The sequence below is a fragment of the Oryctolagus cuniculus genome, chromosome 1, assembly GCF_964237555.1.
Source record: "Oryctolagus cuniculus chromosome 1, mOryCun1.1, whole genome shotgun sequence".
Classification (NCBI taxonomy): Eukaryota; Metazoa; Chordata; class Mammalia; order Lagomorpha; family Leporidae; genus Oryctolagus; species Oryctolagus cuniculus.
In genome coordinates this window covers 81,856,248-81,878,197 of record NC_091432.1, presented here as the reverse complement: position 1 = coordinate 81,878,197, position 21,950 = coordinate 81,856,248, and positions in this window count along the sequence as shown.

Sequence of the window (21,950 nt, the reverse complement as noted above, 5' to 3'; positions counted from 1 at the left end):
TTTCTCAAGCTCTATGAATCAAATTTTCAGGTTGCACATATAAGTAAGATCAAGGTAGAACTTGTATTTCTGTGCCTGACATTTCATTTATTATAATGACCTAGAAAACAAATCTAATGAACTATATTCATCCATGCTGTTGCAAATGACAACGTGTCATCTTTTTATGACTGCATAGTATTCTATTGTGTGTATGTACCACATTTTCTTTATTTTGTCATCACTGATGGACACTTAGGTTGTTTCTAACTTTTGGTTACTGTTAGTAGTGCTGCAATAAGCATGGAAGTATGATGTCTCTTTAACAGATTGATTTCATTTCCTTTGGATATATACTTGGTAGTGGGATGCTAGACCATAGGGAAGTCCTGATTTTAGCTTTATGAGGAAATCTCATGCTGTTTTTCACGATGGCTATCCCAATAAACATTCTTATCAACAGTCTGCAAGGTTTCCTTGTTCTCCAAATCCTTGTAAATACTTGTAAGCTTGTCTTATTAGTAATATCCAATCTAACTGGAGTAAAGTGATATCTGATTGTAGCTGTGATTTGAATTTATTTGTAAATGATGGAGCAATATATCTGACAATACATTTTTCAAAGCTAGATATACTAATGGCCAATGAGTGTGACTAAACATGCTCAACATCAATATATTGTTTATATACTATGGAAACAAGTCATTTGCCAAATTGTGATTTTCACACATTTTCTACTATTCTGTTACTTTCTCACTTTCTGAATAATTTCTTTAAGAGAAAAAAAAGCTTGTAATTTTTATAAAGATCAATTAATCTTCTTTCTCTTTAGCATATGCATGCTTTTCTTTTTGTACTTTTTCAGCTACTTGCTTGACTCAAGATCACACAGGATTTTTCCTATATTTGCTCTAGTATTTTAAAATTTTAAATTAGATCAACAAACCACTTTCAGTCAATTTCTGTATATAATATAAAATGTTAATGAATATATATTATTTTATGTGAATGTTCAACTGTTCCAGCACCATTTCCTGAAAACGTAACAATTTTTCATTTAATTACCGTTATACTTTTTTCAAAATCAATTGACCATATTTAAAGCTCTGTATCTTTTTCAGTTGGTCCACATGTCCATCTCTTTTTCCCTGTACCATACCGTCTTGAGTATTGTAGCTTTATAATATGTCTAAGGATCACGTAGAGTAGGTCATCTGACTTTATTCTTTTCTTATACGATTATATTTATTTATTTGAAAGGTAGAGTTACAGACAGAAAGGGAGAAAGAGAAGCAAAGGTCTTCCATCTGTTGGTTCACTTCCCAAGTGAGCCGATCTGAACCCAGGAGCCAGGAGCTTCTCCCGGGTCTCCACACAGGTAGGGGGCCCAAACACTTGGGCTGTCTTCTACAGCTTTGCCAGCCCATAGCAGAGAGCTGGATTGGAAGAGGAGCAGCTGGGAGTAGCACCAGCACCCATATGGGATTCTGGCACTGAAGTCTGAGGCTTAGTCCATTACACCACAGCGTTGGACCCCTAACATTATTCTAGTTTTCAAAATTGTTTTGACTGTTCAAGTTCTTATAGATTTGCATCTACCTTTTAGGATCAGCTCATCTATAAATACCATGAACCCTACTAAATTTTTAAAAAAGATTTATTTTATTTATTTGTAGGACAGACTTATAGAGAGAGGTAGAGACAGAAAGAGTCTTCTATTCCACTAATTCACTCCCCAATTGGCTGGAACGGCCAGAGCTGCACCGATCCGAAGCCAGGAGCCAGGAGCTTCTTCCAAGCCTCCCATGTAGGTGCAGGGCCCAACGACCTGAGCCATATTCTACTGCTATCCCAGACCACAGCAGAGAGATGGATCAGAAGAGGAGTTGCTGGGACTAGAACTGCCATCCATATGGGATGCTGGTGCTTCAGGCCAGGGCTTTAAACCACTGAGCCACAGGGACAGCCCCCCTACTAATATTTTGATTAGGAGTGCATTAAACTTGTACATCTATTAGGAAAAAATTGATATCTTATACTGCATCTTTTAATCTATTAACACAATATCACTTCTGTCTGTTTATTTAGGTCTTATTTCCATATTCAACTATTGTATCTTAGATTAGCATCTTAATATTTTGTTGGGGTGGGGAAGATTAATAAAATGTAGTTTTATTTCTAAATTTTGTTTTCCAGTTCTTACTGGGTATGATTCTTATTTATTGATCTTCCATTGTGTAAACTTCGTAAACTTACTTATTAACTTTAAAATCTATTTAATATATTCACTGAGAGGTTTTTTTTATATAGAAAATTGTAATAGCCACAAAAAAGTGTTTTCCCTCACTTCTTGGAGCATTGTTTTAGTAGCTGGATTTAAAACATTGTTCTGAAGCTCTAACATTTGATTTATTTGTCTTTGTTAGCATCTGCTCATTTTTCCTCCTCTTGAGCATCATTTTAGTTTTCCTGGTTCTTTGTATGTTGAGTAATTTTTAATTCCAGCCTTTTTAATACAATGATTCTCATATAAGTACATTTTATTTTGTACTCTCTATATTAGAAGGTAGTCAATCCTGTTGGATTCAGATTTTAATTCCTGGATTAACCTGTGAGGAGTTAATCCAATATCATTTTAGTTTATGAAGCCTGTATTGCTTTTCTGATTTTTACTGCTTGGGCCATGATCAGTGTTCCTTAGTGCAAATCAAATTTTATAGCTTTTTCTGGGCTGCTTTTGATTCCTGTCAAGCATGTGTGGCTATTTAGTGAGCTTTGGACTTTGTATGCTGATAACAAAGGACCTCCTTCTCAAGCTCCATTCTCTCAATGGTCCTCCCTCCATTTGACTTTCCAGGGTTCCCTTTTCCTGATGTTGTATCTAAAATGCCCAATATGCCTCACTGCCGAAGGTCAACTTCACCCTATGGCAATATGCCAAATGAAAGTATAGAGGACTACTTCTGATATTGAACTATGGTCACCACTTCTGCCCAGTAAGGGTGAAGAGAATCAGAAACACTTGCCATGCAGAGGCAGATTCCGGTGTGCCAATTATGGAAGAATGTTGACTCATTCCTTTAAAATTAAATATACTACTTTCACAAGGCAAATCAAAAGGATAACATATAATTCTTACCAGATAGTGACAGTGCAATTCGGAACTAATCTATGGATTTGGGGTAGTTCTACAAGACACTCTACAGATCGAGGACTTGAGTAGATGACTTATTATTGGAGAAAATGCTCCTCTCCTGTAGTGTGAGAATTGGGATCTTTTACCAGGAGGAAAGAGATGAAATAAAAAATGAATTAACCATTTTATTCATATAAAATGCATCAACTTAAGGAAAAGGTATTGTATGGAATGGGAGACATTTTTCAAATATATGAAATCAATACACATATTATCTGTATGGTCAATCAAGTATTTCAAAGACTCTATTTCTTTTTTTAAAGATTTATTTATTTGAAAGTCAGAGTTACACAGAGAGAGAAGGAGAAGCAGAGAGAGAGAAAGGTCTTCCATCTGCTGGTTCACTCCCCAGTTGGCCGCAATGGCCGGAAATGTGCCAATCCGAAACGAGGAGCCAGAAGCTTCTTCTGGGTTTCTCCCATGAGTGCAAGGACCTAAGGACTTGGGCCATCTTCTACTGCTTTCCCAGGCCATAGCAGAGAGCTGGATCAAAAGTGGAACAGCCAGGATGTGAACTGGCACCATATAGGATACTGGCACTGCAGGCTGTAGCTTTACCTACTACACCACAGCATCAGCCACAAGACTTTATTTCTTGATAAAATAATATCTCTAAGTGTGAGGCAGAGAAGAAATATTCCCATTGTCATTTAAGAAAAATTTTCTCAGATATTCCAAGGTGGCAGTATAGCAACAGGACAATCCAAATCATGTGGGGCAAAATTGATAATTAAAAAGGAGAGAAGATACACACCTGAGATAAAGCCATGGGAAATTTGCAGTGGGAAACTCAAGAGAGCAACAGAGACTAGGCAGGTCCATGCCTAAAGAGCAAATAGGAACGTAAATGGCAGAGGCTTGTACTAGGGAGGTCAATGCCAGCCCTCAGGTGAGAGGAATCTATAGGTTCATGGAGCTGCAGACTGCAGTGGGAGGGAGAGCTTGGCAAACTGCTTTTGAAATTCCACACAGGAAGAATAAGAACATAGAGAGGAACAAATAGAGAGGTCTGGCCCCTCCCTGCTCACCTCCCTCTCCCCTCCCCACACCTGGACCTGCAGCTGGCTGGAAGAAATCATTTTGACCCATTATTTATTTGTTTACATTCCTGGATGCAAGCAGGGGATGGCTGCCCTTGCCTATCACGTGCGTGCCCATTAATAGCATGCCCATTAATAGCGGGAGTCACTTCACCTCACCCTTCACCCAGGAAGGAGGAGCACAACAATTAAGAATTTCTTCCCCCATCATGCAGCCTGTACAGCAAGGAAAAATACTGACAACCAGAAGTTTGTACCAGTCCCCACCATTGAGAAGTTAGCCAGGCTTCAGTAGGCGGGGCTCCAAACACCCAAGCTTGTACCTGCCTCCACCACCATTGAGAAGTGAGCTGGGCTCCAGTGGGCAGGGTTTGGCACACCTGCTCCCAATGCACAGATCCATAGCAGCTCATAAAAGGGGCTGCCCCACAGAAAAATCCCCACAAATTAAAGGTGAAGTTTGTTAAGCAAGGCAATTCAGTCTGGAACACACCAGAGACTAACACCAGGGCATCCTGCAACAGTGAGGAAAAGGGCGGGTCACACCAACAGAGGTGAAAACCTTCTCCAACCAAATAACCAGAGGAAAGCTACAAAACCTGACAGGGGCTCTACCTTGGACATATGCTCCACCCTGGAATATTGAAGAGAGCACCCAGGCCACATCCAGCACATACCTCTTGTTACTCACTGAAATTATAGATGACCCAATAATCTACAAAGATGTAAATCAAAGATAAAAGCAACCAGACCAAAAAAAATGCAAAAATGTTGAAAGAAAAGAGGAAAAACCCTAAATAAGAATAAGGAAGACACTATGAGCCCCCTAAAGGAACACTACAACACTTCAATAGTAGAAGGGTGAAGATGAAGAGATCGAAGATATGCCAGAATTAGAATTCATTAAAGTAATCATCAGATAACAAGAAGCAATCAGAAGCAAATTCATGATCTAAATGGAAATTTCTCCCATGAAATTGAGATATTAAAGATAAATAAGAATTAAATACTATAAATGAAAAATTAATTAGGTCAAATAAAAATGCATTGTAAGGTTTCAACAACAGAGTTGATGAGGCAGAAGAGAAAATATCTGAACTAGAAGACAAATCTCTGGAAATTTTACAGTTAGACAAAAAACAAGAAGAAGAAATCAGAAAACTAAAAAACACTCTTGGAGATCTACAAGATAACATCAAACAACACAATATATAAGTCTTAGGAGATCCAGGAAGCCATGGAAAGAGAGAAAGGATTAGAGGGCCTTTTCAGAGAAATAATAACAGAAAGCTTCCCTAATTTGGAGAAAGAGACATCCATGTACAGGAAGCACACTGAACTCCTAATAGATATGTCCAGAAAAGATTTTCATCATGACACACTGTAGTAAAACTCTCCATAGAAAAACATTAGGAAAAGATTCTAAAATGTACATAAGAGAAATGTCAATTTTTTTCAGATGAACTCCAGTTAGACTCACAGTGGACTTCTAATCAGAAAACCTACAAGGTAGGAGAAAATGGCAAGATATATTTCAAGTCATAAGGGAAAAAAACTATCAACCCAGAATACTATACCCTGCAAAGCTCTCATTTACGAATCAAGGTGAAATAAGGAACTTTCATAACAAATTATAATTGAAAGAATTTGTTACTGCCCATCCAGCAATACAAAAATGCTTAAGGATGTGCTATACACAAAAACACAGAAATAGGATCATCAAAACAAAAGATGCTGAAAGCAAAACAAAAACAAAAAAACAAAACAAACAAACAAAAAAAACCTCCCAGCAAAAATACCAAGGAAATCCAAATTAAAAAATAGGGCTACTAATGGAAATATAGCAGGGCAGTCATTACTTAACAATAGTCACCCTGAATGCAAATGATCTCAACTCTCTAATTAAAAGATACAGACTAGCTGAATGGATGAAAAAAGAAAACCCACCTATTTTCTGCCTAAAAGAAGCATATCTTACCAACAAAGATGCATACAAACTGAAAGTGAAAGGATGAAAAAAAGATATTCCATGCTAACAGAAACTAAAAAAGAGCTGGTATAGCCATGCTAATATCAGACAAAATAGACTTTAACACAAAATCTATTAAAAGAGACAAAGAGGGGCACTATATAATGATTAAGGGATCAATTCAATAGAAAGATGTGACTATTATAAATGTATATGAACCTAATTACAAGCCACCTGACTATCTCAAAGAAATCTTAATGGATTTAAAGGGAAATATAGACTCAAATACAATCATAATGGGGGACTTTAATACCCTGCTTTCAGCAATGAAAAGATCAACCAGAGAGAAAATCAGCAAGTAACAACAGTTAAGCGATACCATAGACCAAATGGGCCAAACATACATATAGAGAGCTTTTCGCCTTAAAGCCATTGAATACATTCTTCTCACCAGTGCATGGAATTTTCTCTAGGATTGACCACATGCTAGGCCATAAACCAAGTCTCAGCAAATGCAAAAAAATCAAAATCATAGCATGCATCTTCTTGGACCACAATAGAATGAAGTTGGTAATCAACAACTCAGGAATCCTCAGGACATATGCAAACACATGGAGACCAAACAACATGCTATTGAATGAACAGTGGGTGATCAAAGAAATCAAAAGGGAAATCAAAAAGTTTCTGGAAGCAAATTAAGACAACAATACAACATATCAAAACATGGAATAAGCAAAAGCAGTGATAAGAGGAAACTTTATAGCCATTGGAGCCTACATCAAGAAATTGGAAATGCACCAAATAAACCAGCAATCAATGCATCTCAAGGACTTAGAAAAACAACAGCAAACCAAACCCAAAGCTAGTAGGAGAAAAGAAATAATTAAAATTATTAGAAAGAAATAATTAGATTAGAAGGAAATAATTAAAATTAGAGAAGAAATCAACAAGATCAAAACTGATAAAACAATACTAAGATCAGCAAAATGAAGCACTGGTTCTTTGAAAAAACAAACAAAATATACATACCATTGACCCAATTAACCAAAAAGGATATAGAAGACTCAGATTAATAAAATAAGAGATAAAAAAGGAAATGTAACAACAGACACCAGAGAAATAAAAAAGAATCAACAGAAATTACTACAAAAAGCTGTATGTCAACAAAACAGAAAACCTAGAAGAAATGCATATATTCCTTGAAACATATGACCCACCTACATTGAACCATGAAGACATAGAAAACCTAAAGAGACCGATAACCAAGACAGAATTTGTGTAAAGAGCCTCCTAACAAAGAAAAGCCCAGGACCGAATGGCTTCACCACTGAATTCTATCAAACATTTAAAGAAGAACTAACTCCAATTCTTCTCAACCTACTCAAAAAAAACAAAAGGAAGAGAATCCTCCCAAATTCTTTCTTTGAAGCCAGCATCACCTTAATTTCTAAACCTAAAAAGATATAACAGAGAAAGAGAACTACAGACCAATCTCTCTGATGAACATGTACACAAAAATCTTCAACAAAATTTTAGCCAATCGAACCCAACAACACATCAGAAAGATCATCCACCTCAACCAAGTGGGATTTATTCTTGGTAGGCAGGGATAGTTCAACATTCACAAATCAATCAATGTGATATGTCACATTAACAAACTGAAGAAAAAAAATCACGTGATTATCTCAATAGACACAGAAATAATTTGACAAAACACAAAAATGTTTCCTGTGAGAACTTTAAGCAAATTGGAAATAAAAGGAACATTTCTCAACACAATCAAAGCAATATATGACAAGCCCATGGCCAGTGTCCTATTGTATGGGGAAAAGTTGGGAGCAATCCCAGTTAGAACTGGAACCAGACAAGGTGCCCACTCTCACCATTGCTATTCAATGTAGTACTGGAAGTTCTAACCTGATCCATTAGACAAGAAAGAAAAACAATCAAAGGGATACAAATCGGGAAGGAGGAAGTCAAACTATCCCTATTTGCAGATGAACTGATTCTATAAAGGGGATCTAAAAGACTCCACTGAGAAACTGTTGGAACTCCTAGAAGAGTTTGGAAAGGTAGTAAGATATAAAATCAACACACAAAAATCAATAGCCTTTGTATAAGTAGGCAATGCCACAAATGAAAAAGAGCTTTTAGAATCAATTCCATGCACACACTAGCAACCAAAGAAACCACATAACCTTGGAATAAATTTAATGAAGGATGTCAAAGATCTCTATGATGAGAATTACAATACAGTAAAGAAAGAAATAGAAGAAGATACAGAAAAGTCTTCCATGTTAATGAATTGGAAGTATCAATATCATACTACCAAATGGAATTTACAGGTTCTATGTGGTGCCAATCAAAATACCAAAGAAGTTCTTCTCATATATAAAAATTATGTTGAAATTCATATGGAAACAGGAGACTCTGAATAGCCAAAACAATCTTATACAACAAAAACAAAGTAAGAAGCATCACAGATTCAGATTTCAAGACATACTTAAGGGTAGTTGTAATCAAAACAGCCTGGTATTGGTACAAGAACATGTGGATAGACCAATGGAACAGGATAGAAACACCAGAAATCAATCCAAATATCTACAATGAACTAATCTTTGACAAAGGAGCTAAAATCGATTCCTGGAGCAAGGACAGTATCTTCAACAAATGGTGCTGGGAAAAATAGAATGCTAAATGCAGAAGCATGAGAAAGACCTTTATCTGACACCTGTAACCAAAATCAATTCAAAATGGACTAAAGACCTTAATCTATGACCCGACACCAACAAAGTATTTGAGAACATTTGGGAAATCCTACAAGACATTGTCATAGACAAAGAGTTCCTAGAAAAGACCCCAGAGGCACAGGCAATCAAAGCCAAACTAGACAAATGGGATTAATCAAAATGAGAAGCTTTTGCACTGCAAAAGCAACAATCAGCAAAGTGAGGAGACAACTGACAGAATGGAAGAAAATATAGAAAATATTTGCAAGCTGTACAACTGATAAATTATTAATAACAATAATAAATAAATAATATAAAGAGATCAAGAAACTCAACAACAAAGCAAACAATCCAGTTAAGAAACAAACAAATTAATTAAACAGAGGAAATCCAAAAGGCCGACAGACACATGAAAAAATGCTTAGGATCACTAGCCATCAGAGAAATGCAGATCAGTCACAATGAGGTTTCACCTCACCCTGGTTAGAATGGCTTTCATACAGAAATCAACAAACAACAAATGCTGGCAAGAATGTGGGGGAAAAGTTACCCTAATCCACTGTTGGTGGGAATGTAAACTGGTAAAGCCAATATGGAAGACAGAAGGGAGAGACCTCAGAGGTCTAAATATAGACCTACCATATGACCCAGCCATCCCTCACCTGGAAATCTACTCAAGGTAAATGAAATCAGCGTATGAAAGAGCTATCTGTACCTCCATGTTTATTACAGTTCAATTCACAATAGCAAAGACATATCAACCCAAATGCCTTTAAACTGAAGACTGGATAAAGAAATTATGGATATGTTCAGAATGGAATATTACACAGCAGTAAAGAAATGAAATCCATTCATTTGTAATAAAATGGACAAAACTGCAAAACAACATACTAAGTGAAAAAAGCCAATCTCAAAAAACAAATTCTATATGTTCTCTCTGACTGGTGAGAATTAATAGAGCACCTAAAAGACAACATGTAGAAATGAAATTGACACTATAAGAATGAACACTTTTGAACAGCCCTTCTCTTGACTGTTGAGAAACTGCTTCTTATTCTGTATTTTTGGTTATCATTTCCTTTCTTTTCCTTTATAATATTTTCTCAATCTTTTTCTCTTTCATACAAATCATTGGAACCTAAACTAAGATTTAATCATATATGTATAAAATTAAGTGAAAATAGATCTTAGTAAAGAAAGAGTGGGCACTGAGTTCTAGTCCTGGTTGCTCCTCTTCCAGTCCAACTCTATGCTGTGGCCCAGGAGGGCAGTGGAGGATGACCCAGGGGCTTGGGCCCTGCACCCTCATGGGTGACCAGGAAAAAGCACCTGGCTCCTGGCTTTGGATCAGTGCAGCACCGGCCATAGTGGCCATTTGAAGAGTGAACCAACAGAAGAAAGACCTTTCTCTCTGTCTCTCTCGCTCACTGTCTATATCTCTACCTGTCAAATAAAAAGAATAAGAGTGAAAATAAGAAAGGGAAGAACAAGGGGGATGGGAATGTAGGTGGAAGGGTGGGCATGGTGAGAAGATTACTTAGCTCCTAAAGCTATAATCAGGAACTGCATGAAGTGCATAAGTGCAAAGCAGTATAATCCTACATACTTTACTACAGACTCACTTCTAAGGGTACAGCTAAACAAATTGACATAGGTCCTCAAAATTCCTTATGATGGCAGCTAAAAATAGCAGCTTAAATGTTGTAAAGCCCAAATAGGTAAGGTCAAGTAATATGATGACCATATAGTTAAGATCAAGTGATCGGAGCTGGCGCCGTGCCTCAACAGGCTAATCCTCCGCCTTGTGGCCCCGGCACACCGGGTTCTAGTCCTGGTCGGGGCGCCGGATTCTGTCCCGGTTGCCCCTCTTCCAGGCCAGCTCTCTGCTGTGGCCCGGGAAGGCAGTGGAGGATGGCCCAAGTGCTTGGGCCCTGCACCCCATGGGAGACCAGGAGAAGCACCTGGCTCCTGCCATCGGATCAGCATGGTGCGCTGGTCGCAGCGTGCCGGCCATGGCAGCCATTGGAGGGTGAACCAACAGCAAAGGAAGACCTTTCTCTCTGTCTCTCTCTCTCACTATCCACTCTGCCTGTCAAAAAAAAAAAAAAAATCAAGTGATTTTATAAATAGGACTAAGTGTTTGGAAACAATAATAGACAGAATTAAAAAGAGAATGAAGGCTCCAACATGGGAAGCAGTCCATACAGCAGACTCATAGAATGAAAATCACTTTAAGTAGCATTCCCTTAATCAGCCCTTAATTTGCCCTGGTCTGGCTGGAAATCCCATGAGGAACATAACAGGCATGGAACCAAGACGCTATCACAAAAAATGTTGTACATAAAGGACTCCTGTGGCTGAGACCCCTGTGGAAATAAAGGGTCATAAAAAACGGATATAATTTTCTCTGAAGGGAGTAGAGAACTTCCACATTGCTTATGGCCTTGTCAAGCTAGTGGATCCAAAAGATCCATAGCCAAGGCAGCTCGTATCAAGAGTCTAGGGAGATTACTGATGTCATATATATGAGGGGTATTTGCTAAATAATCAACAAGAATCACTGTGCACTAACTACCCACACAGGACCTCCCTCCCCAAAGAATTGTACCAGGAAACTTAACAGTAAAGCTTGTTCACAAGAATCACTTCCTTTTAGTATATTAAAAGGAGGATATTATTATGTCTCATAAGTAAAAGTTATGTCTTTTTTTTTAAGGGAAAGTGTTTTTGGGGGAACATTCAACAGACCAGAGTGAAGGGGTGGCAAAGGAAAAAGAGAAAGAGTATAAGAGAAACAGAGGAGAGGAGCTAGCAAGGAGAGAAGAGAGCAGAGAGGAGCCAAGAGAGAGAGCCAAGAGACCAGAGGAGGAGGCAAGAGAGAGGAACTGAGAGAGAAGGACCAAGAGCCAAGAGAGCACGTGTTCAGGAACAAGCCCTTTTAAAACTTCTCCTGAGGTCAGGCAGGGAAGCAGGAGCAGGGAATCCCATTAGGATAGGGGTGGAGCCTGGCTCAGGTAGCTGAGCCATGCAGCTACCTGGCTAAAACTGCGCCAGTTTCCTAACATTCCCACCTTTTGTTTTTTATAAAGCAGGGTTTGTTTGGGATTACATTAGTCCCAAAAGTCCAAGGGGGCAGAGGGACGATGATCTGTCTTTAGAGCTACTTCCTACTGACATGGGGCGATGATGTACTCTTCGCTGGCATGGGGCGATGTCTCAGGCCGCTGTCTCCTGTGTGGGAAGCCGAGTACATCCCTGTAGCAGCATTTGGTTGACCACCTGGTTGCTGAAGGCCTTCATTTGTTCCATTATAACCTGCTGTAAGCTCTTAGACACTGTAGTATAAAAGACAGGGTGAGAATAGTAACCAATGATCCTAAGAGTAGCATTAACCAGGTAATGAGAGGATTTTAGAGGAGAGGAAATGGAGAGGTCTCTGGACCCTTGTGGGCGGTTTGATGGATGTGGCTTAAATTGATTCCAGCCAAGACTAGAAATAGATACAAATAAATATAGATGCTTAATAAAAGTAAAACCTATTTTAATACTACAGATTAGACTATACATGAATTAACAGAGGAGCCTGCTGTGATTTTTAATGCATATCTAATATTTTAAAAAAGATATTCATTATCTACTTCATTTTTTGACTTACTTGAAAATAAATGATAATGAGTAATTTGATTTCATTATTTATTCAAACTTTCCTGATTTCTTAAAATTCAAGAGTCCTCTCTAAATAGACTTCTTATTTCTGTGGTCTCAATGTCTGAGAACCCCCAACTGAGTACCTTTATTTGCACCCTTTATAAATCTTTCTTCTACCAAGATTTATTGGCCACCTAATATGTGCCAGATGCTTTCAAAGGCATTAAGATATAAAGTAAAGACATAGTCATTATCCTCAAGGAATTTGCAGTCTAGAATATGTAAGTAAACAAGTAAGAGGGTAAAGTCATAATGATAGCTATTTTGGAGGTCCTAATGTGTGCTAAAGTATTTTCATATGTTTATGTTTTTGAACTTATAAGAGAACTGTGAGATGGGCTCTGCTGATATAAACTGATTTAAAATCACAGACACTATGAAGTAGTCCTGTAATCCTTGCCTTCTGCAGGAAGTGTAACTTAGAAATTACTAGTGAGCACAATTAAGGGGCAGGTAGTAGCCATTCTCTATGGTAGTGAAAGGGAGGCTGAAATACTTTCAAAACCTGAATTTTCTACTCTATCATGCAACTACAATTAGATGCATGATTTAGGTTCCATCTATTAAAATTGCTTATTCCAGCCTGGAAAGAAATGAAATTATTTGGTGAGAGAGGCAGAGCACAAAATTTCTACTTCAATGATGTGCATTCAACAGACTGTGCAGTTCTAGACTTGGCAACTTTTCAAGAAATTGCTTGTCTTTCTGATTTGGCAGCCAGTCAGTGATGAGAGAGGTAGCTTGAAATGGACTTAGTAGCCACAACAGTTCTTCCTTGGATTTACAAATCCTGGTAGAGATTGCAGCTCCCTTGTTCTGTGCTGTGGTTTTAGAAATTTTCCTGGAAGCTTAGTTAAGAGTTCTTTTCTTCAGCCTTCCTGGAAAATATTGTGACCTCTTCCTAAACATACTATGAGGTGTGATTATAACACTTAATAAATTATTTTCTGCTGAAGCTATTATTGTCATAAATTAGTTCAATGTAATTGCTGCCTTGGTAACCATTTTGAAGTATGACATAAATTGTTAGAAACTCAGTCATACTCCATCTCCTTTGGTCTAATTGAACCTTTACCTTGCTTTGTGTGTGTGTGTGTGTGTTTTTCTTTTTTATGATATAGGCTGCTTTTTCCTTGTTCCATTGACTTAAACTCCAACTCATTTCACAGTTGCTCACAGTTTTTAACTGTGGTAAAAAACTAATGCTCAATAGCAGAGTCATGTAAATAAGCCCCCCCCCCCCCCAGCACACATTTTCTTTAAACTAGCCAATCCACTACTCAGTGGGAAAACCAGAGAGAAATTCCATGAACTTTAACAAAGCCAAAGTCCCATAGGACCTTTTGTTTTCATCCCCTACCTGCTAATTAAATTTCATACTTCCTCCAAACTTCCTATGGGCTACCCAACCAGCATTCCTGGAATCCAAAAGTTATAAGTTTCTTCTATTATATGCATTTTGCTTTTAGCTCCCCATACTGACCCACCTACTCAAGTCTAATTTCCCCATTAGGTCAAGGTTCTCCTAGATATTGGCTATCTTGGCTATGGGCACTGTTGGCAGAGAAACTTCATCAGAAAATCAGAAAAAAGTCACAACAATGAAAATCACAACTATTTGTAATATTTATAGTGTCAGCATCTAAAGTTTCTGAGTAACACTGAGCAATCAATTCAGCTTGATGGAAAGAGTTAAATAAAACACGTTGGAAATGTGATTTCTGTGGATGAACTGAAATGAAGAATAAGAAGTCATCTGTGAGTTATCAGAATTTAAAATATTTTAATGCATCTGAAGGTATCATATCCATTGGACAATAAGTACTGGAATATTTAATATTTTCATGGGATTACTTTGATATTTTATGTGTTCCACAAAAGTTTTCCTGAAAGACTCTGAAAAATTATCACTTAATTAAAGCTTCCTGAGTTGTGCTGCCATCAAAAGACTCAACATTTGAATTATGATCAAGGTGATTACAGCTTGTTGCCTGTATAATAACATTTAGCAAAAGCATCTCTAAAAGGAACATGATTTCAGGTCAAATTTTTAGTTAAATTTCCTATCATGAATTCTCATTATGTACTATATGGACTTTTAAATGAAAGCAATGATTTGATCAGATAGCGATCTTTTTATTTTGCTCAACATGCTTAGGGTCATATCAAATTTGCTTAATTTTGTTAACTTTGGATCATGATACACCGACAATTTTTTTCATAGCATTGAACAGTTTCCTGCTCACTTATCTTCCTTAACTATTATGCTTTTTAGATTCCACTCATAGAATAACCCAATGTTCACTCTATTTCACGTTGTGGAAAATGTAGCTCAAAGTATTAAGTAATTTGCCCTACTTTTTCAACTAGCAAAATACCTTATTAACACCAAGGAAAAAAACATCTGAGGACAATCAAAGAGTCCTAGAAGAAAGAAGCATTGTGAGTATGCCTGCGTATGCATGTTTCTGTGTTTATGTATATGTAATTATTCTGAGTCAAATCGGTTCTTCCACTATGAAAATGTAGTGAAGCCAAGGATATATTGCTTCTAAAACAAGATATGCCTGACCATTAAGTAAAATATAAACAAACATAATTATATTGATCTTTACACAAATTTTTTAATAAAAATTGGCCTATGACTTAAATGTGAAAGAGGATGGGAAGAAGTCCCAAAGGAAAGAAAAGTAATAGAGAAGGGAAGCTAATTCAAAACTAATTCAAAGAAAATGGATTTCATCTCTGATAATAATACTTGAAACTATGGAATGTTCTCATTACTATCCAACGATATCATATTATACAATTCCCCAAGCATTTTTTTTTTCAACAACATGTTATCAACTTAAACTTAGTGAACATAGATTCATTTTGTGGCAACTTAAATATATAGAGAATCATACATTTTAGTAGAATATTCTTTTATTTTAAATATTCTGACTTTTTGTTTGAAAGGCAGAGAGAGAGAAACAGAGACAAAGACAGACTCATACAGAGAGATCTCCCATACACAGGTTCACTCCTCAAATGGGATCAGGGGCTGGGCAAGACCAAAACCAGAAATTAGGAACATCTTCAGGGTCTCCAACATGGGTGGCAGGAACCCACGTACTTGGGTCATCACATGCTATCTCCCAGCATGTGCATCAGCAAAATGTTGAAATCAAAAGGGGATCCTGGGCTTGAATTCAGGCATTCCAACATGGGATGTGGATGGCCCAAGAAGGGTTTTAACTGCTACATCAAATGCTGATTTCTGATTTTTTAAAATATCTACTTTTTAATTCTTTTTACATTACATTTAACCAAGTAAATGTGCTTCTATTTTAAGAAGGAAATAATATATCAAAATATTGTTTTTAATAGTGTGGTTAAATAAATGTAAAAACATTTTTGTGTATATTAAGAAAAACAGTTTTTTTCTATCACAAAAAAATACAAGTTGTAAATGAGAGACCATTCACAGTAGCCTGATTCCATAAATAATATTTCAGTACCTTAAGATTTTTAAAAATTTTTATTATTATTCTTTAATTTAAAAGTCAGAGTGACAAAGAGGGAGAGAAAAGTGAAGAGGAGAAGATAGGAGGAGAAGAGAGGAGGAGGGGAGTTGAGAGGAGAGGAGAGGCGAGGAGAGAAGAGAGGAGGGGATGGGAGGGGAGGGGAGGGGAGGGGAGGGGAAGTGAATAGGAAAAAAAAAAAAGAATTGAAGAAAGAGAAATCTTCCATACACTGGTTCACTCTTCAAATGTCTGCAATAGTCAGTTCTGAGCCCAGTCTAAGCTAGGAGCCAGGAACTCCATCCTGGTCTTCCACACAGATGACAGAGGCCCAGGCATTTGAGCTCTCTTACATTTCTATCCCAAGTGCATCAGCAGGTAGCTGGATGGAAAGCAGAGTAGCCAAGACTTCAACAGACACTCTGATATGGGATGCTGGCCTGACAAGCAGTTGCTGCACCACAACTTCAGCCCCTAGGATCTGAAGGTTTTGAGCTAACTTATGTGAAGCATTTTTTCACTTCCTCCCCACAATAAAAAATTAGAGATAACGAAGGGTCAGATTTCTGGTCATTGAGTAAACTGGATTTACAAGGGGCAAGGACTTCTATTGTTAAGCCACACTTGATTTCCTGCTTCCTGACTCTCCATATCAAGTTCAGACTGGGATCAAAAAGTTGAGATATTTCAATTATTTTGTATTCTTTAGACTAGTGTCATATATACATCATAGTTAGACTTAGAAAACTAGAGGGATATATTCCTTTATTGATGAATATTTTAAGGTATAAATTAAAGCAGAGTTTGATATAAATTTGTTTGCTCCTGATCCATATATTTATGTTGATTAAAAGAAGAATGGTTTCTATTTTTATTTCCCTGATGGCTAGTGATGTTGAACATTTTTTTACATATTTGTTGGCCATTTGTATTTCATCTTTTGAGAACTGTCTAATGAGTGTTTTGCTCATTTCTTCTTGATGGTTGTTTTTGTTTTGTTTTGTTTTGTTTTGTTTTGTTTTGTAGGCTTTTTAAAGTTGCTGATATGGTCTGGATATTAGTCCTTTGTCAGATAGGTGGTTTGCAAATCTTTCCCCATTCTATTGGATGTCTCTTCTTACTGTGCAGAAGCCTCTGAGTTTGATGTAGGTCCATTTGTTTAGTTTTGCTTTTGTTACCTGTGCTCTAGGAGTCTAATCCAAGAAGTTGTCCCCTACACTAATGTCTTAGAGTGTTTTCCCTAAGTTTTCTTCCAGCAACTTCATAGTCACAAGTTTTAAATTTAGGTCTTTGATCCATTTTGAGTTGATTTTTTAATATGGTGAGAGGTATAGATCTAATTCCTTTTTCTACATGTGTACATCCAGATTTGCGAGCATTTATTGAAGAGATTATCCTTACTTCACTGTATAGAATGAGTCCTTTTGTCAAATATCAGTTGACTATATGTACATGGATTAATTTCAGGGATCTATCCTGTTATTGATCTATGTATCAGTTTTTATGGCAGTATCATGCTATTTGAATTACTATAGCTTTGTAGTATGCTTTGAAATCAGGTATTTTAATGCCTCCAGCTTGACTCTTTTTGCTTAGGATCACTTTGGCTTTCTGGGTCTTTTGTCATTCTTTATGAACTGCAGAATTGTTTTTGCTTTTAACTCTGTAAAGAATGCCATTAATATTTTGATAGAGATAACCTTGAATCTGTAAATTGCTTTAAGTAGTATAGACATTTTGATGATACAGAGTCATTTGATCTATGAGCAAGGAATATCTTTCCATTTTTGTGTGTGTCATTGGTGATTTCTTTCATGAATATTTGATAGTTTTCATTGTAGAGATCTTTTATTTCCTTGGATAAATTTATTCCTAAATATTTGATTTGTTTGGCCACGGTAAATGAAATTTTTTTCTCTTGATTATCTCTTTCTTTGAGTTCATCATTAGCATCCAAAGATGCTAATATTTTTTGTTTATTTTTTTGTTTAATAAAAGGGCAGCATATTTATTTATGCTTAAAAACAAGTTTTAAAACAAAAGAAAAACATGTATGCTTCCATTTATTAACCTTTTTCAAAATTCCAACAGCCCTCATGCTGTCTGAAGGTCTCTAAGGATTTATTAAAAAAATCAATACAGTTCACTCACAGTTCACCAAGACATCACTGAACTAACACATGTTTAGACAAAAACATAAAGGACTAAGGTTCTCTTGTAGTTTGATAGTTTGATTTCATTTGCTTTGCCTGAAATAACAAAAGCATTTTAAGCATCTATCATTATGTAGTTGGTGACCTGCATTAAACAATCTACTAAATTCTGAACAAAACGTTATTAGCAAGTTTTCAAAAATTTTAAAAATGAAACAATTGTTTCAAAACCATTAAGTAATAAATGTATTTAAGAAACTAATTAGGACAGATGACATAACTTCATTACAACACCACTGCTCATGTTTTTTGTTTGTTTGTTTGTTTGTTTGTTTTTTGACTGGCAGAGTGGACAGTGAGAGAGAGAGACAGAGAGAAAGGTCTTCCTTTTTGCCATTGGTTCACCCTCCAATGGCCACCGCAGCCGGCGCGCTGCAGCCAGCGCACCATGCTGATCCGATGGCAGGAGCCAGGTACTTATCCTGGTCTCCCATGGGGTGCAGGGCCCAAGTACTCAGGCCATCCTCCACTGCACTCCCAGGCCACAGCAGAGAGCTGGCCTGGAAGAGGGGGAACCGGGACAGAATCTGGCACCCCAACCGGGACTAGAACCCGGTGTGCCGGCGCCGCAAGGCAGAGGATTAGCCTATTGAGCCTCGGCGGCAGCCAGTTTGTTTTTTAAACAAAGCATTACTGTTATCTATTTGGCTATTAGTATTAGCAATTTATCTACAATATTTAACAAGGTAAATTGTAGGCCAAAATTTAGCACAGTTTCAATAGAAACATCCCCCCCCCCTTTTTTTCACCTGAAAATACAACGGTATTTGAAGGACTAAATTTTCTCTTCATTAGTTAAAAGGAAGCTTCCCATCTATGAACAGGAACAAAAAAAGTATCTACAAATCTTGTAAACAGATCTGTTTTATTTATAAACATAAATAATCCAAATTATTAACAGCCAACAGCAGATCTTTATTTTTTTAAACTGCAACTTTGCTGAATTAGTTTATCAATTCTAATAGCTGTTTGTTGGCATGTTTAGGATTTCCCATGCATAACATCAATCATGTGCAAGCATAGTTATTTGACTTCCTCTTTTCCAATTTTGATGCCCTTTGTTTCTTTCTCCTCCTAAATATTCATGATAAAACTTCCAGTACTATACTGAATAACAGTGGTGAAAATGGACATCCCTACCTTATTGCAGAACAGAGGGGAAATGCTTTCAATTTTTCCACCATTCCATATGCTACTGGCTAATGGTTTGTGATACATAGCCTTTATAATTTTGAGGAATGTTCCTTCTTTACCTAATTTGTGGAGAATTTTCATGATGGGGTGTCTCACCCCTGTCAGAATGGCTAAAATTGAAAACATAAAACATAGAGTAAAAAATGTTGGGTAGCATGTGCAGAAAGGGGAACACTTATACACTGTTGGTTGGAATGTAAATTTGTGCGCCACTGTGGAAAACATTGTGGAGATTTCTTAAAAATTTAGATATAGACTTGCCATATGATCTAGCAATCCCACCACTGGGTATATCCCCAAAACACTTGAACACAATTTATCGAAGAGATACCTGCACCACAATGTTTATAGCAACACTGTTCACAATAGCCAAAATCTGGATTCAACAAAGTTGTCCATAATCAGATTAATGGATAAAGAATATTTTTCTCATATATATATATATATTATTCAGCTATAAAAAGAATGAAATTCTACCATTTGCAGCAAAATGGTATATGGGAGAAATGTTCATTTTTCCATCCGATTATTGTTATAGCCTTTGTCTATATTCCCACCAAAGATATTTTTTCTTTTTACTTCTTAAATTTCTTATTTCATGAAGTATTAAGTCTTTTTACTGTAATGTAATAGAAAAATATCTCAAAAAATTAGGAGAAAAACAGAGAGGGGGTGGGGGGAATATCATTATGTTATTAGAATTGTTTCTAAAAATCACAATGAATCTGTTAAAAACTAAAACCCAAAACAAAAAATTAAAGAATGGTTTAAATATGTTTTGAAGGTTCACATCTTAAAAAACAAAAATGTGAAAATAATCCTACTTGTATCTTTTAATTTCTGTCAATGAAAAAACTAAAAAAAAAAAAAAAATGAAATCACAGTTGCAATCTCACATTTGCTTAAGCTAGAAAAGTGGTAGAATCCTTCATGCTCCCAGGTTGTTTCCTGTGAAACTGTTTGCACTCTTAAACTCGAGCCACATATCAAATCATATTATTCTGAAATGTCGTTTTTGATTATTCTGCACCATATGACCTCATCCAGCTGTTAAGGTGCCAGTTGGCATTTGCTTACATAATAGAATACCTAAAAATATATCTGTGTGACATATCAAAGAAAATCTTGATTAGCACCACATTACAAGTTAAAAGCAAAGAGAACTCATGGTCTCATTGAGAAAACTACTAAATGTCATTACTATTTTGCTTAATTTATAACATCTTCATGAATTATAATGCAGTATTTCCTTTGATTCTCACAGGAGGCCTCAGATGAGTGTTTGTAATTATTTTCTAAAAAAAACTCAATTTAATTATGTGATTTTTATATAAGACAATGCTATGAACTCATAATGTCTCTTTATCTGACAAGTGTCTATTAGTATTATGCTGTCTAACAGGACAAAGAAATGAAATGATTTTAAGATTAGATTTTGGGCAGTATTCAAACATGCAACTTGTTTTTGAGGACCAATTTTTCTTCATAAACATTGAAAATTGTACTATTCTCTCTGTTTTATCCACTTAAGTGCTAATCATATACTCTGTTGAGGACTAGAAATGTACCAGGATTCCAACTGAAAGGAGAAGAAACAGTCTGTACTGACTTCAAGAATAACATATTTAACAATATATAAAGTTCCACAAGGATTGGTATAATGGTGTGTGAAGAAAGAGATATATCCTCATATGTATTTAAAAGTAAATCAAATACGTAAATGAAACATAAACATATCGGAGTATTTTTACAGACAAACAAGAATGGCTACAGGTAAAAGACAACATTTGTTTTGTTATTTCAAGAGGTTCTTGCTTCAACTTGAAAACATCAAAATTATAGATTCCCCCCAACTACCACCACCCAACTAGTGCTGCTGCTATTTTCTGCCATGCTCATAAACAGTACCAGAAAAATTTCATTAAAAAATATCCAGTGAAATTAAATTTCTAATGTTATTCTGAGAATTCATTACACAGTTTTTTATCTGTGTATGGCATTTAAAGTTCCTCATTTGGTGAGTCATGCATTGTCCAAAAAGAATGACCAAACAAATGACTCCCTTCTTGCACTCCAAGAAAGCATCTCATAGTTGAGTACTCTTGAAACAATAGTGACATCTAGCAGCTAACATAGTCAACATGATGTATCTCACTACGACTATTATACATGCACCAAAATATAATTAATTCAAGACTCCCAGCCTTTATTCAAGGTGACAAGTACAGTAATTATTTGTCATACACCCTCCGAAATAAATGTCTTTTTTAAGTAACCAAAACAAACAACATTTGATTTCTGCCTCCCAAACAGCAATGCATTTCAAGCACACAAATAACAGTGCCACAAATGACTTTGATTTTAAGAAGTGTTTTTACAACAGCTGCTGTTGCATTATTGAACCTATGTACACTACAGA